Source organism: Apus apus, chromosome 4 (genome assembly GCF_020740795.1).
Source record: "Apus apus isolate bApuApu2 chromosome 4, bApuApu2.pri.cur, whole genome shotgun sequence".
Taxonomy (NCBI): Eukaryota; Metazoa; Chordata; class Aves; order Apodiformes; family Apodidae; genus Apus; species Apus apus.
In genome coordinates this window covers 17,399,964-17,412,675 of record NC_067285.1, presented here as the reverse complement: position 1 = coordinate 17,412,675, position 12,712 = coordinate 17,399,964, and positions in this window count along the sequence as shown.

Sequence of the window (12,712 nt, the reverse complement as noted above, 5' to 3'; positions counted from 1 at the left end):
TCACTCCTACCATACCACTACCTGAAGATCTTTAAGGTCCCTTTCAACCTTAACCATTCTATGATTCTGTGATTCACTGCTCTTCGGCTGCCCTGGTCTTACTTTATGCTGCTTTGACAACACAGAGCAGCAACCAGCCCTTAATGCTTTCACCTGCAGGATTATGCCAGCAAGTGACCAGCTTTTGTTATTCAAGATCTCAATCTGAGGGCCCACCTGGAATGCTCGGCTAGACTTAGAGAGTCAGGCAGAAGCCAAGGCAAAGGAAGACTCTCCTTCCTAATTGCAGATAACTAGAGATGGGCTGCTGAAGGTTGAGGATGAGAAACAGAAGAGGGAACTTCAAAGGGTGAGATTAAGAGCTTGGACTTTGCCTTACCTGTGTTTTCCTCAGTGTGCACAATGCATTAAGGGATGATGGCAAGAGCTTCTGAAAGTCTGTCTGAAACACTGACACCCCAGGTGACAGGCTGTACACAGGATTGCCTTGACATTGGCCAAGATGCATGGAAAAGATTTCAGCTTTGTATGGCATGTTTTTCCATTTGAGCATATGACATAAGTGTTGGGTTTGGGGAGGGGTTATTTTATTACCTCTGGGCAAATCAGATTGCGAAATAAGTACAGGTCTAGTGGCAACTCTGTTTCTTAACTCCAAGCATGAAGGTGTCTAAGCAGACCTTGCTTCTTTGCTCAGGCAATACATACTATTTCAAACTGACCAGGAGAGTGAAATGTTACTTTGTGTACGGATACTACTATGGGAATTTCCAGTACAGGAATGGAAGGTGTCTTTGTCTTGAGAAGAAGGGATTAAATTTTAGTACTCTTGCTTTTTTTATTAATGAGGTTGTATCTGGTTAACTGCAGGGTTTCCAAACCCTGCATCTTCAAACTGTGTCACTTCTTTATGTGGGAGACACTGAAAAGTGAAAATGAGGCAATACTAGAAATGAAAACTTTAACTGTCTTATGAAGCTGGTTTTGTAGTGTTAATGCAGACAATATAGAGAAGTGACAGGATTTGCCTTTAGTATAGGTCTTTTAAAAATAATTAGCACTGAAGAGATTAAGCTTTGAAGAACAGAGTCCTGATATGCCATGAAATATTCATTTCTAGTAAGTAACTTAAATTAGAAGTGTTGAAAAGAGAAATTGTTCCAAGACTTCTCACAAAATCTGTTGAAGTTACATGGGAATAAGCCGGGGGAAGGGTTGTTTTGTTTTTGTTTCTTTTTTAACTTAAAACCTGAGATGTAGCTTACTGCTTATATTATTGATGAATCTCTTGTTGTTTCTCTCACGTACTCATATGATACCAACCAAAATCAGGAAGGAAATGTTTGAAATGTGTACCTAAGCCTCTTCTTCCAATTCAGCAATTTGTATTGTGGGATATAGGGTAACACAAACAAGAAAAACTGCCTGAGGTGTTGGTTAACACTGTTCTGGAGGATTTATCACCACTCAAAACATGAGAAATTCTTCTCAGTTGACTGACTTTTTAATAGTAAGATCTCAACTGAAAGAAGAACCCAACATGCACTGTGACAATGTTTGAAAAAATAATCACTTTGTACTACTGTGTTGTAACAGGTTGTCAGCCAATGTCATCCACATGTCTGCTTGGTAGCAAAAAAATATTTCAGCATTTTTTCTTACTAAAATGAAACATTTTATATATATTTCAAAAGAATCTTATCATTTTTCATTAGATCACATACATTTCATTTCACTTTGAAAAGGAAAACAAGGTTCATACCAGGTACAGTTTGGTTTCATTTCACTTTACTCACTTTTTCTCTCCTTTTTCAAGCATCTTTCAGCAGAAATGTCACTGTGCCAACAAAGTTTAAGCAGAATTGCTTAGATTAAATGAACCTCAGTTTATACAGCAGGGAATAAAGGTCACAGTGCTATAACTGTCCTTAAGGTAGTGCCATCAGTGGTGTTACTCCCACAGACTGGGAGTCTGGAGTCTGACTTACCACGTGAGCTGAGCTCACATGAACCCCGAGTCCATCACTGCTAATGCTTTGCCCACAAGACTAGAACAAGCCAAGAGATCAGTCAGATAGTCACTGGAGACATTTACATCGTGAGCAAATGGAAAACTACTGAGACTGAGGCAAGGACATCTTGTGTCCTTGACCTGTTTTCAGTTGCACAGCAGTCTGTTACCATTAATAATCCTTACTTGTATTATGGAGCTCTGGTTTGAATTGGGACTCTGTTAGCCTTGGTGCAAAGACCCAAGAGACTATTTTTCTGTTTGGGATGCATTTGCCACAACCCATGGATACTAGCAGCAGCCTGGTTTCTTGTCTTAGAAATCTACACCAGAGCCAGAGGTGCCAGATTTTTGCCTGCACAGCACCACTACTGTGTACAACGAGCTCTAGTGGGACCAGATTCAATCTTAGGACAGTCTCCTAAGATTTAAGGGTCCCTCCATAATCTAGGGATTGCAACTTTGTGGCCATCCAAGAGAGTCCCACGACAGTTCATCAAACAAATACAAAATGGAAAATTAAATACTTCAAACTCACGAGATAGCCATCAGTGTCAAGAGGAATCCCCAACTAGACTGTAAAAAGATGCTGAGCAAAGTCTTTCTATTTGGAAACAATCTTTTTGCTAGAAGACAGTAAGTTTTTACTCCCTCTCACCTTCCCTGCAAACTAATTCTTCAAATCACTAAGCAGCTTGTAGCACAATTATTTCCATCCGTTAGCATTCATTTATCATCTGTTGTATCATGCATAGATTGCCAGCTTCCTTTGGGCCTGTGTTTTCATTCCAGTTGTGTACAACATTCAGCACAACAGATTTAGGGGCTTCAGAACCAGGGATGAATACTGCCTTTACACAACACGGCTAGCTTCTCAAGTGTGACTTTTGGAAATGTGGATAAAAAAATCCACATTAATATCATTTTACCTCACTTTTCCCCTCTCACAGGGGCAGTAGAGGAAAATCCCTCCCTTCAGAGCTGTTGCATTGCTGAGCCAGTTGCCCTCTCAGTAAAACTCCTGAGAAGAATGGCCACAAAGGGAGTCTTCTGGAGTGTCACTTCTCATGGGCAGAATAAAAACTGCCAGCCACTTCCTAAATGTATTGTTCAGCACAGAGATGTTACCCATAACTTCATAAAAAATTCTGCCAGCTCAGTTTCACAGACCGAGCATTGTACATGTGCATATTAATTATGATGATTTTTTAGCTAGCTGTTCTCCTGAGTAGCCTTATGAATAGTATAAAAGAATAGCATAAAAGAAAATACACAAAAATATCTCTTACAGAAAACTCACTGATCTAAGCCAATATATGCATAACCATCCCTTTATTTATGTAGAATAGAGTAATGATAAACCTAAAAATATGACAAAATGTAAAATATTTTTTAAAAAACTTCATATATGGCACTGAGTACTTCACTAAAAATGGTACTTACATTATCAGAAAATTGTGACTAACTTTTCAAAATTATTTATTAGCCTTACAAATCCCTATTATTTGTACTGGTTTGGGATTAATTTTGGGAGCACACCTTTTAGATGTAATTACAAGGCACATCTGATTTTATAGCAAAGAAATTATGGCCATGTGTAAATCTAACTCTGCTGGTGTTTACATGGTATTATGTTCAGCAAGACATACAGTTCCGTACACTCAGCATCTCTCTTCCATATATCAGATGTTGTAAATGTTTTGGCATGGAATTCTCTCAGTCCTACTTTCTGGATCCATGCTCATGGCCCTGAGGTGCCACATTGCTTCTGTGGGCAGCATGAACAGACGGTTGCATCATCCTTCTCCTGCACCTGTTCTGGACATATTTACTTTTCCTCTACCTCTTCTATGGATGCTCTATTCACAGTCAGACAGAAGAGGGAAATTGAGTGGTTTAACAGTAATATGAAGAGAATTTTGCAACCTGAGTGAGAGTAGAAAAACCCAAGTTTTAATGGTTATGAGAAGAATTGTTAAAATGTGTAACAACAAAGAAGCAACAGAAAAAGTTTAATCATTTTATTATAACTGGCAATTTACTAAAAAGCAGATTGTTGTTAATGAAAATGCTCATAAGGGTAAAATGGGCAGGAGATGGCTCTACAGCTCTCTAACGCTGAAATCTAATCACTTTGGTTAATTTGTTGCTTATCCAGAACATTTTGTTTATTGCCTTATTCTCCTTCACAAGTAAATGCATGAATTTCTCTGCTTCCTCTCTTATCGTTGTAGAACCTGCATGTATCGACTTAAGTAATTTAGCAGATGCTGCTGTCTGAAACCACAATTTTGAACAGGGTCACGGATGCTTTTTCTAAAAATGTTGTCAGAGCAACTCTTGTCTTCTGACTGCTCTCTTAAACCACAGTCATTGTGTGCCACCCAGAGTTGGGATAGCAGAGACAGGGCACAGAGTGGGTTTGGGGGGGGAGGATGAGTCACCATGGTCCTTGCATATCAAGCATTTCCTCCCATGTTTCCCTAGAGATGAGAGACATTTAAACACAGCTAAACATTAAATGTGTATTCCCATGACAAAACACAAGGAGGAAAACAACATCTTCAGTAGCTATATAGATATGGTGAGTGGCAGAAAACTGACACTTAATATGGTCCAAATGCTTATCTATATATGTTTTATTTATGTATACACTTCTAAACAGGTAATTTCTCCTCCTGTGAGGGACAGAAAAGAGGGAGGGGTAAAGAATGGCAACCCAGACCTAGCATATCCTACTGGCAACACAAAAAGGGTTACCTTAAAGCACTCAGTGCTACATTTTCCCTCTTCTGTGGTGACTTCTACTGGGACTGACATTCCATCTCTCCCTCTGCATGTGATAACACTCTACATTTCTGTGTGCCCACCAGTATTTTTAGCACATATTTCAATTCCCTAAATGGGAAGCAGAACCACAATGTTGTATCTCAGTCCAATGGTATCACTTCAGACTGCTGCCATGAGCTGGTACTTAAGTCATACATCCTTAATTATATCAGATACATTCTAAGATCACATTCTTTTCCCTGGAAGGTTGCTGTGGTATGTCATGTGTCAAATCACACCACAAGCAAAAAATATTCACTGTACCTCTTTTGGGCAGTTCTTGCAAAATATAATCTACATGCACATTCCCCTTCTGTGCTGTAGGCAGCCAGGCACCAGAAATGAATTTGGGCTGAGAATCCCAGGGGTGCCCTGTTTGAGCCTCCCCAGGAGTTGATTCACTCACACTTTCCTGTACAGTACCTTCATCAGTGTGGTGAGTTCGAGCCTTGGAGCTGGTGCCTGACCTTCAGGCACTGCACCAAGCAACTGCTGAGCCCACACCCTCCTGCTGGCCCTTTTCATCTTTTCATGAATGATTTACCAACCTTTCTTTTTTTTTTTCCTGGCTTAAGCACAACCAGCTCTCCACTTGACCATAAAAATCCCCCTCTACACAACACTGATGAGGCCTCACCTCAAGTACTGTGTACACTTCTGGGCCCCTCACTTCAAGAGGGATATTGAGGTGCTGGAACAGGTCCAGAGGAGAGCAACGAGGCTGGTGAAGGGACTACAGGGAAAGTCTTATACGGATAGGCTGAGGGAGCTGGGGTTGTTTAGCCTGGAGAAAAGGAGACTCGGGGGGGACCTTATCACTCTCTTCAACTACCTGAAAGGAGGTTGTAGTCAGGTGGGGGCTGGACTCTCTTTCCAGGCAACTAGCAACAAGACAAGAGGGCACGGCCTCAAGCTGCTCCAGGGGAGGTTTAGGTTGGATATTAGGAAGTACTTCCTCACAGAGAGGGTTATTAGACATTGCAATGAACTACCTAGGGAAGTGGTGGAGGCACCATCCCTGGATGTGTTTCAGGAAATGCTGGATGTGGCACTTAGTGCCATGGTCTAGCCAGTGTGGTGGTGTTAGGTCATAGGCTGGACTTGATGATCTTAAAGGTCTTTTCCAGCCTTGGTGATTCTGTGATTTTTATGCACATTAAGAAATAATTAAATCTCTATATTTCAATAACAGAGGATCGATAAAGAAGAATCCACTGTGGGCTTAGGCTTGTTGGGGGGTTTTATTTGTAAAATAAATTTAACATTTTTAAATTATTAAAAAAATCCAGATTTGTATCACACTGAGGGCTGTTGTGTTTTTTTTTAACAAACATTTTTTTGTTCAACCTCCAGGTCTGCAGAGTTAAAAAAATAGATCCCTGAGTTTCCTGTAAACAAGCTTTTAGAGAAATAATTCACAGTACATATAACAACCAGAAAACATGTTTGCTATTTCACAAGGACAGCTGTAGCAGGAGAGGAGGAGATTTTCTGACAAGTTCCCATCAAATGATGATATGAGATATGTGACCTTCCTAATAGTATACTGGAGCATTTGTTTGAAGAGCAACCTCCTGCTGGCATGATTTCAAAACCTGACCATAAATTAGTTCTTATCCACAGCTGTTTGAAACTCAAAGAAATTACCTCAGGTTCTTTACTTTGCTTCATTCTGACAGGAAGGACTAAAATGTCGTGAGTGCTGTAGGTGTGTGTTGTTAACTCTTGGCTATTTTGATGCAGCTGAACATTATATGGATTAAATATTCAAGGAGAATTTACAGATTTAAAACATTTTAAAAGAGTTAGAGCAAATGAATGTTGAAATTCTACCACTCTTCAGGGGAAAAAATATGATTGAGTAGTGGACATATTGTATTATGTATGAGCAAATGCTTCAAGCTTTTAATCTTGTGCCAGTTCTTTATTCATATTTGGGTCTAGTTGGATTCAATGGAATACAGGGATCTAAACTTAGCAATATTTGTCTGTAACTATTGTGGCATTGTGGCAAATTCTCTTTGTTTTATAAACAGATGGAAGATGTCTCCTCAAAAGAGGCAAAATAAAGAAGCAGTCATGCACATTAACTTGTATTGGCACAAGTGCTTCTACCAAGAGTAAATTGCTCACTGGGAAAAAAAAAAAAAATATTGCTATGAGTCTGACAACCATGTTAAACGAGGAAGGGCAGTAGAAACCTGATCAGAACCTTTGCATCCTCTAAGTATTCTTAAAACATAGAAAATAAGCAAAAACACTTTATATAATGAGACACTATTTACATTTAAACATGCTTGCATGTTTATTTTGCCTCCATTTGTTACAAATGGAAACTTGTGCTGGAGACAGATCTCTGATAGGCAGGACCTCCCTAGCTTTGTTCTCTCTCCCATCCTATGTCTCAGGGTACTTACAAAAGAAACACAACAGAGTGTATGTTATGTTTACATTGATCTGCTTTGTCCTGCAGCTGCTGGCAGGATGTTCAACATGAAATGTCCCACGTTTTATAATCTGGTTTTATTTTGTGTTCTGCCAGAACTCAGGTTTATACACTTCAGGATATGGAAGAGGGCATTTCTTGCCTGTGCGAAATGGAGCAAATGGGTTCATCTTTGGATATATGTTTGGTTTGGCTTAGTCTATAAGGGGCAGGTTTTTATTATTCAGAGTGTTGTAGATCATTGAACATAAGTGATCTATACTATGGCAGGTCTTCTGAATTGCAATGCTTTAGACTTTGATACACATATTTAATAAATGTTACAGTGGATGAAGAGCTAACCTCTGTGGTGATTACTGCAAAGGAGGAGGTCACTGTAATCACAGAGAGGAGTTTCTTCCTTGACTAAATGGGAGTGTTAGGGACCCTCCACAGTGCTGAGGATTTCATCTTCTCTTTCATTACCATTATATTGGGTAACATGTTCACTTCAAGTGTTGTCTCAACATTTTTTCTTTATGGTGACTTGGTAAGGATAGTTCTCTTCCGCCAAAAATTACTGTTGCTTATGTCTGGTTCCAGGGCACACTGTCTTTGGATTATTACTCCATTGCAATTACTTCGCTTCTTATTCCTCACTGTTCAGGACCGTAGTACTGGAGAATGGAGGAGGGAGAGAGGCAGTACAGTAAGCTTTGATATAGTTAAAAGAGCCAGAAAACTACAGCATCCACAGCCACTGCATAAATAAACCATTTGACATCTTTAAAAGCTTGAACATACTCCATTTTTTGAATAAAACTAGCATCTGTGCTGACAGATTACTTTCCAAGTTTCAGCTTGATGCAAATTTGAAAAATCCTGAATAAAACTGTTAAAAATCAGGAGTGTATAAACACTAACCTGATCCTAACTGACATTCAAAGTAGAGGGTAGTTAAGCTGAGATATTTATATAGTACACGACTTCATACCCTGGAAATATAGAAAGTAATCTCCTTCTTTAGAAATGTTTTACCAAGTATGCGATTGGGTCACCTGAAAGATTATAAATAGAACTACTTGGCTGAATACAAATGACATTATAACTTGGCACCACTGTCTTGGGAAGGAGCCTGTACTCCTGCAGTGCTCTCCAGCAAATCAGGCACCTCTATATTCAATAACAGTAAATTCTGCAATATCAGCTGAAAATGTCAGAGACTGTGCAATAAGCACAGCTGGTTCCTCCTGCGAGCTCAGCCTCTTGGAGTGAGCAGGGCCCTCCTCACCTGGCTTCCCCTCCACATCCTGCAGGAGTGGGCACCTCTGTTTGCCTCTGCCCAGGCTTTGTGGTATGGGGGAGGATTCACACGTCTCCTTATTGCCTCTTCTGCTTGACAGAGGGTGCACAGGAAACTCTGCAAGACTTTTCCCCTGCCCTTTTTTTTTTTTTTTTCCAGTGTTCTCTAGTGCCTTAATAAGTCTTGGGGGCTCTAGTGAGTGTGGCTCATTAGACGTTACATAGAGGTGATGATCTTTATGAACAATGGTGGAACATTCATTTTTTATAACACATGGGAAAAGTACAAGGGGAAAACTTTTCTTAAAAAATAATTCTTAAGGAAGAAGTCAGATATATCAATCCTATTACTTAAACCAAGCCTTGCCTCTGAAGACAGCAGAATCAAACAACATTGTTTTTTCATTTATTAAGTAAATTCAGTTGCCACTACATTAGTTGTATTTGCATCACTCCTTTTGTCTCACACACACCTAGAGGAGGGTTTTGTGCTTTATGTTGGACAAGGAGGTTTTATTAGAGCAGACACTGCTTAGGAAGGAGCAATTTTTAAGTGAGTATGATTATTTATGTAAAAGAAGCTAGTTGGTATTCATAAAACACATATAGATCTTATTTACTTACATTTTTGCATTTCTTTTAAAGGCCTTTGGGGAATATGCTAGCACAACCTGCACTGGAGTGCCCTGCCTGCAGCCATGTGCCAGTCGTTCAGGGTGTTTGAATGGCATCCATGCCTCACAGCACACCACACATCCCTCCCACCCCACGAGTGCCTCTGGAGCTCCTAGATAATTATGGCTCATGTCCCTCGCTGCCTGTTGGTGGCACACAGGGAGTTTCTGGTGTCAGAGTCCATGCTGACTGAAGATTATGTCCTGAAACTGCTGTCTTCCCCCGAAGCTGCTATGAAACCTCAGCAGTGCACCTCAGAGGTATGGTGAACATCTAAGTATGTATGCGTAATGGGCCTATGCTGACACCACAGCACAGTTTGGGGTCTTGTCAGGAGTTTTTCTCTCCTTTCTGTGGTTTTGGTCTGTGGCTGCCACAGCACAGCAAGGTGGTCCTATCACTGCACTCTCTCACAGCTACTCTAGGCAAGATGTTGAAAGACAACTAATGGGTTTAGAGCCGTGTTCAAGGGGAAGACTGCAACCAATAGCAGTGTGGGAAAGGTAAGAAAATCTTCTGAAAGTGTTGGGAAGAGTTGGGTTTGGAACTGATGATGCTTATAGGAGGCAGGGGAGAAAGCCCTGGGACATGATTTGAAAGAGCTGACTTTCTCAAACAACTTACCTTGAGTAGGGGAAAAAGGAAAAGTAAAGCAGCCCTGGAAGAGGGAAAGCTGAGCCTAGGAAAGTCAGGTACCTGCTTTTTTGACACAGAACCCACCAGCTACTGCTCAGCCAGGTGCTTGGCTGGGGCACATCAGTGCCCATGCTACAGATCTGCAGGTAGATCCACACCTGGCTGCAGCTGCACACGAGAAACAGGACTTGGGGAAAATTGCCCTCAAGGCTTATTCTTCTGCAGGAAAAGGCCCACTAGCACTGTGGGAGGGCCCCCCCCCCCCTCCACTTTGGGTTCCCATAGTCTTGTAGCAACAGATAAAAGGGAGAGCTGGCATACCTTAGAGATCAGCCTGAAAAGTGTGGCAGGAAAGGAGCAGATTCATCAGCATGAGTAGAAACAGCAACTGCCCCAACCCTCTGATTTTAATTACCATCATAAATCTGCTATCATAAATCTCCCTCCTTGGGAGATTCAAGACCTCTGTAAATTGTTCAGACATCTCTCCTATTTATAAAATTTAGCCATAAGTAGGAAACATGATGAGAGTTAGCTAACCAAGATATTGGAAGGAGCAGGCATTGTACCCATCCCATTTGGACATTAAAAAAGGAATATCACATATTGCATTAAAGATGTGAAATTCTGAACAATGTTCAAGCACTCAGCTTAATGTGGCCCAAACTAACATGAGAGATTAATTTTGCCTATGCCATTTGCCCAGTCATTTTCCAAGATACTTATGCAAGTCATTGTACACGTGATCTGATCCCACGCTTATTATCTAGGAAACATGTGAAATACGTGAAACATGTCTGTGAGCTAATAAGTAATTCCCAAATGCTAGGAACCGAGAGCACAGCCGTGAGAGATGCTGTTTCAGCCGAGCCCGGCTCCTCGCCTCCGTTCCCGGCTGGAACCGCCGCCGGGCCGGCGCTGGAGGGAGCTGCAGCCCCGGGTACCGCCGCCCTCACCGGCACCGCGCCTTGCGGCTCAGCCCTCCGGAGGATGCGCTTCTTACCGAAATTATTGACATTTTCTCTGTCGCTGTCATTGCATCTCAAGAATGGTCTCTTTTGAAAGAAATCAGGCAATTTCCTTAATCCATAATTAAGCAAAGGTTTGCAAAGCCATGCTAAACAGAAATCTTAGTCTTTTACGATTTTATAGGTCATATGATGACAAGGTACAGAATCAACTTTCAGAATTCAACATTATATACTGGTGCCTCTTTTGAACCTTCTTTAGCATGGCGTACTTGTTTCTTATTTCCAGTTTGAATAGAAATCGGGTAAAATTCTGTGTCTAATATCTGCCTCTATCTCATTTTAAAATAATTTCTACATCAGACATGACCAAAAAAAGAGGGTTATCTCCTAGCCTTAACTTCTGTCCCTTGCTATACCTTTGGGAAGATCATGCTACTGTCATATCTTGTAAGAGTTTAAGTGAGGTAAACTGAAGCTTAAAGACTGAATCACCAACACCAACTTTCTGGAGACAAGAAACAGAAGCCTGAGTTGAAGTTCCGTGATCACTAAGTTCATTCTCTTCACCTGGTGACTTTTTCTCTTGCCATGTCTCCCTGTGATTCTAGCGTTTGCATTGATTTATCACAGATAACCTCACTCAGGATATCCCTGAAATAGACATGGAGTTTCTAAAATAGAGGCTACTAATTTCTTTCAATACAAAGGTCCTGTTCCATGGCAAGGGGTAAAATAATACTCAGCTTTTTCAGGCAAACAAAAAAAGAGTTAATTGCTAACCTGAAAAATCAGCTGTGGCCTAGGCACCAGTGTCCATGAGCCTTTTACAGTTAGCTGGTACAGATGTTTAATGATGACAAGGAACCCAAAATGGAAATATAATGATGCAAGTAAGACTGAACTGCTGGTTACCTCTTCCTTCTCTGTACTTGGAATACCCAAGCAAGTTGCATTCCATGTGATGATCTATCTTCAATCAAAAGTTTACCATTTGCCAAAGCAAAAGATACAACTGAGTACCTGCCAAGACAAAACAACAACTGGGAAACTTGCATGTAAGTGCCTCAGATGAATTAGCTGGGGAGTTTTTTGCACCACCTTTCTAAATGTTTATAAACTCTTTAAAAAATGGGGCTTTCCAAGTACTGAAAGAGATTCAAAGAGTATGTGAGAGCTATAGATTACTTCATCTAATCTTAGTCATTGGGTAAATATTGTAGACTTAGCTCAGGTGAGTTTGTGTGGACCTTACACATGTGCTTCAGGAAAAGAGGGAGCTTTTCTCTCTCATTGATCAAGTCATATGATCCAGGGACTGAAAGACAAGTAAGTTTGAAATAATTTCCTATTCTCAGTAGGAATAACAAGCATAATTGGACTAGCTTGTCAGTGACGGCAGATGGTTTCACAATAATTTGGATCCTTTAAGACAAAATTTCCCAAATTAATACCTTAGTTCAATTACAAAGGAAAGAGACAGCTGCTAGTAGGGGAGGTCAGTGGACACTGGGGTCAACCCTTACAAGCTCTGAGGCTGCTCAGTCTCAGAACAGTCATGACTTGTGGGCAGATATGAACTTCCATCTTCCCTAATGGGATGTGTGGGCAGGCAGCACAGGAAAGTAAAGCAGCTCAGGAGTTAGCTGGCTGGGGAGTACAGAAGTCAGTCAGTCACTGATTTTGATGATTCACATGGCAAGTGTGGCAGGCTCTCCAACTGAATCAGCAGAGTAACTGGTGGATTTTGATGGCATTTTGCCTGAGTTCTACTAAAAGGTCACTGATAAAAAGATGCTTCTTTGTAAAACATTTCCATTTCAATGAATCAGGTCTTTCTGTTGAAACAGAAATGTTTTGCTGAAA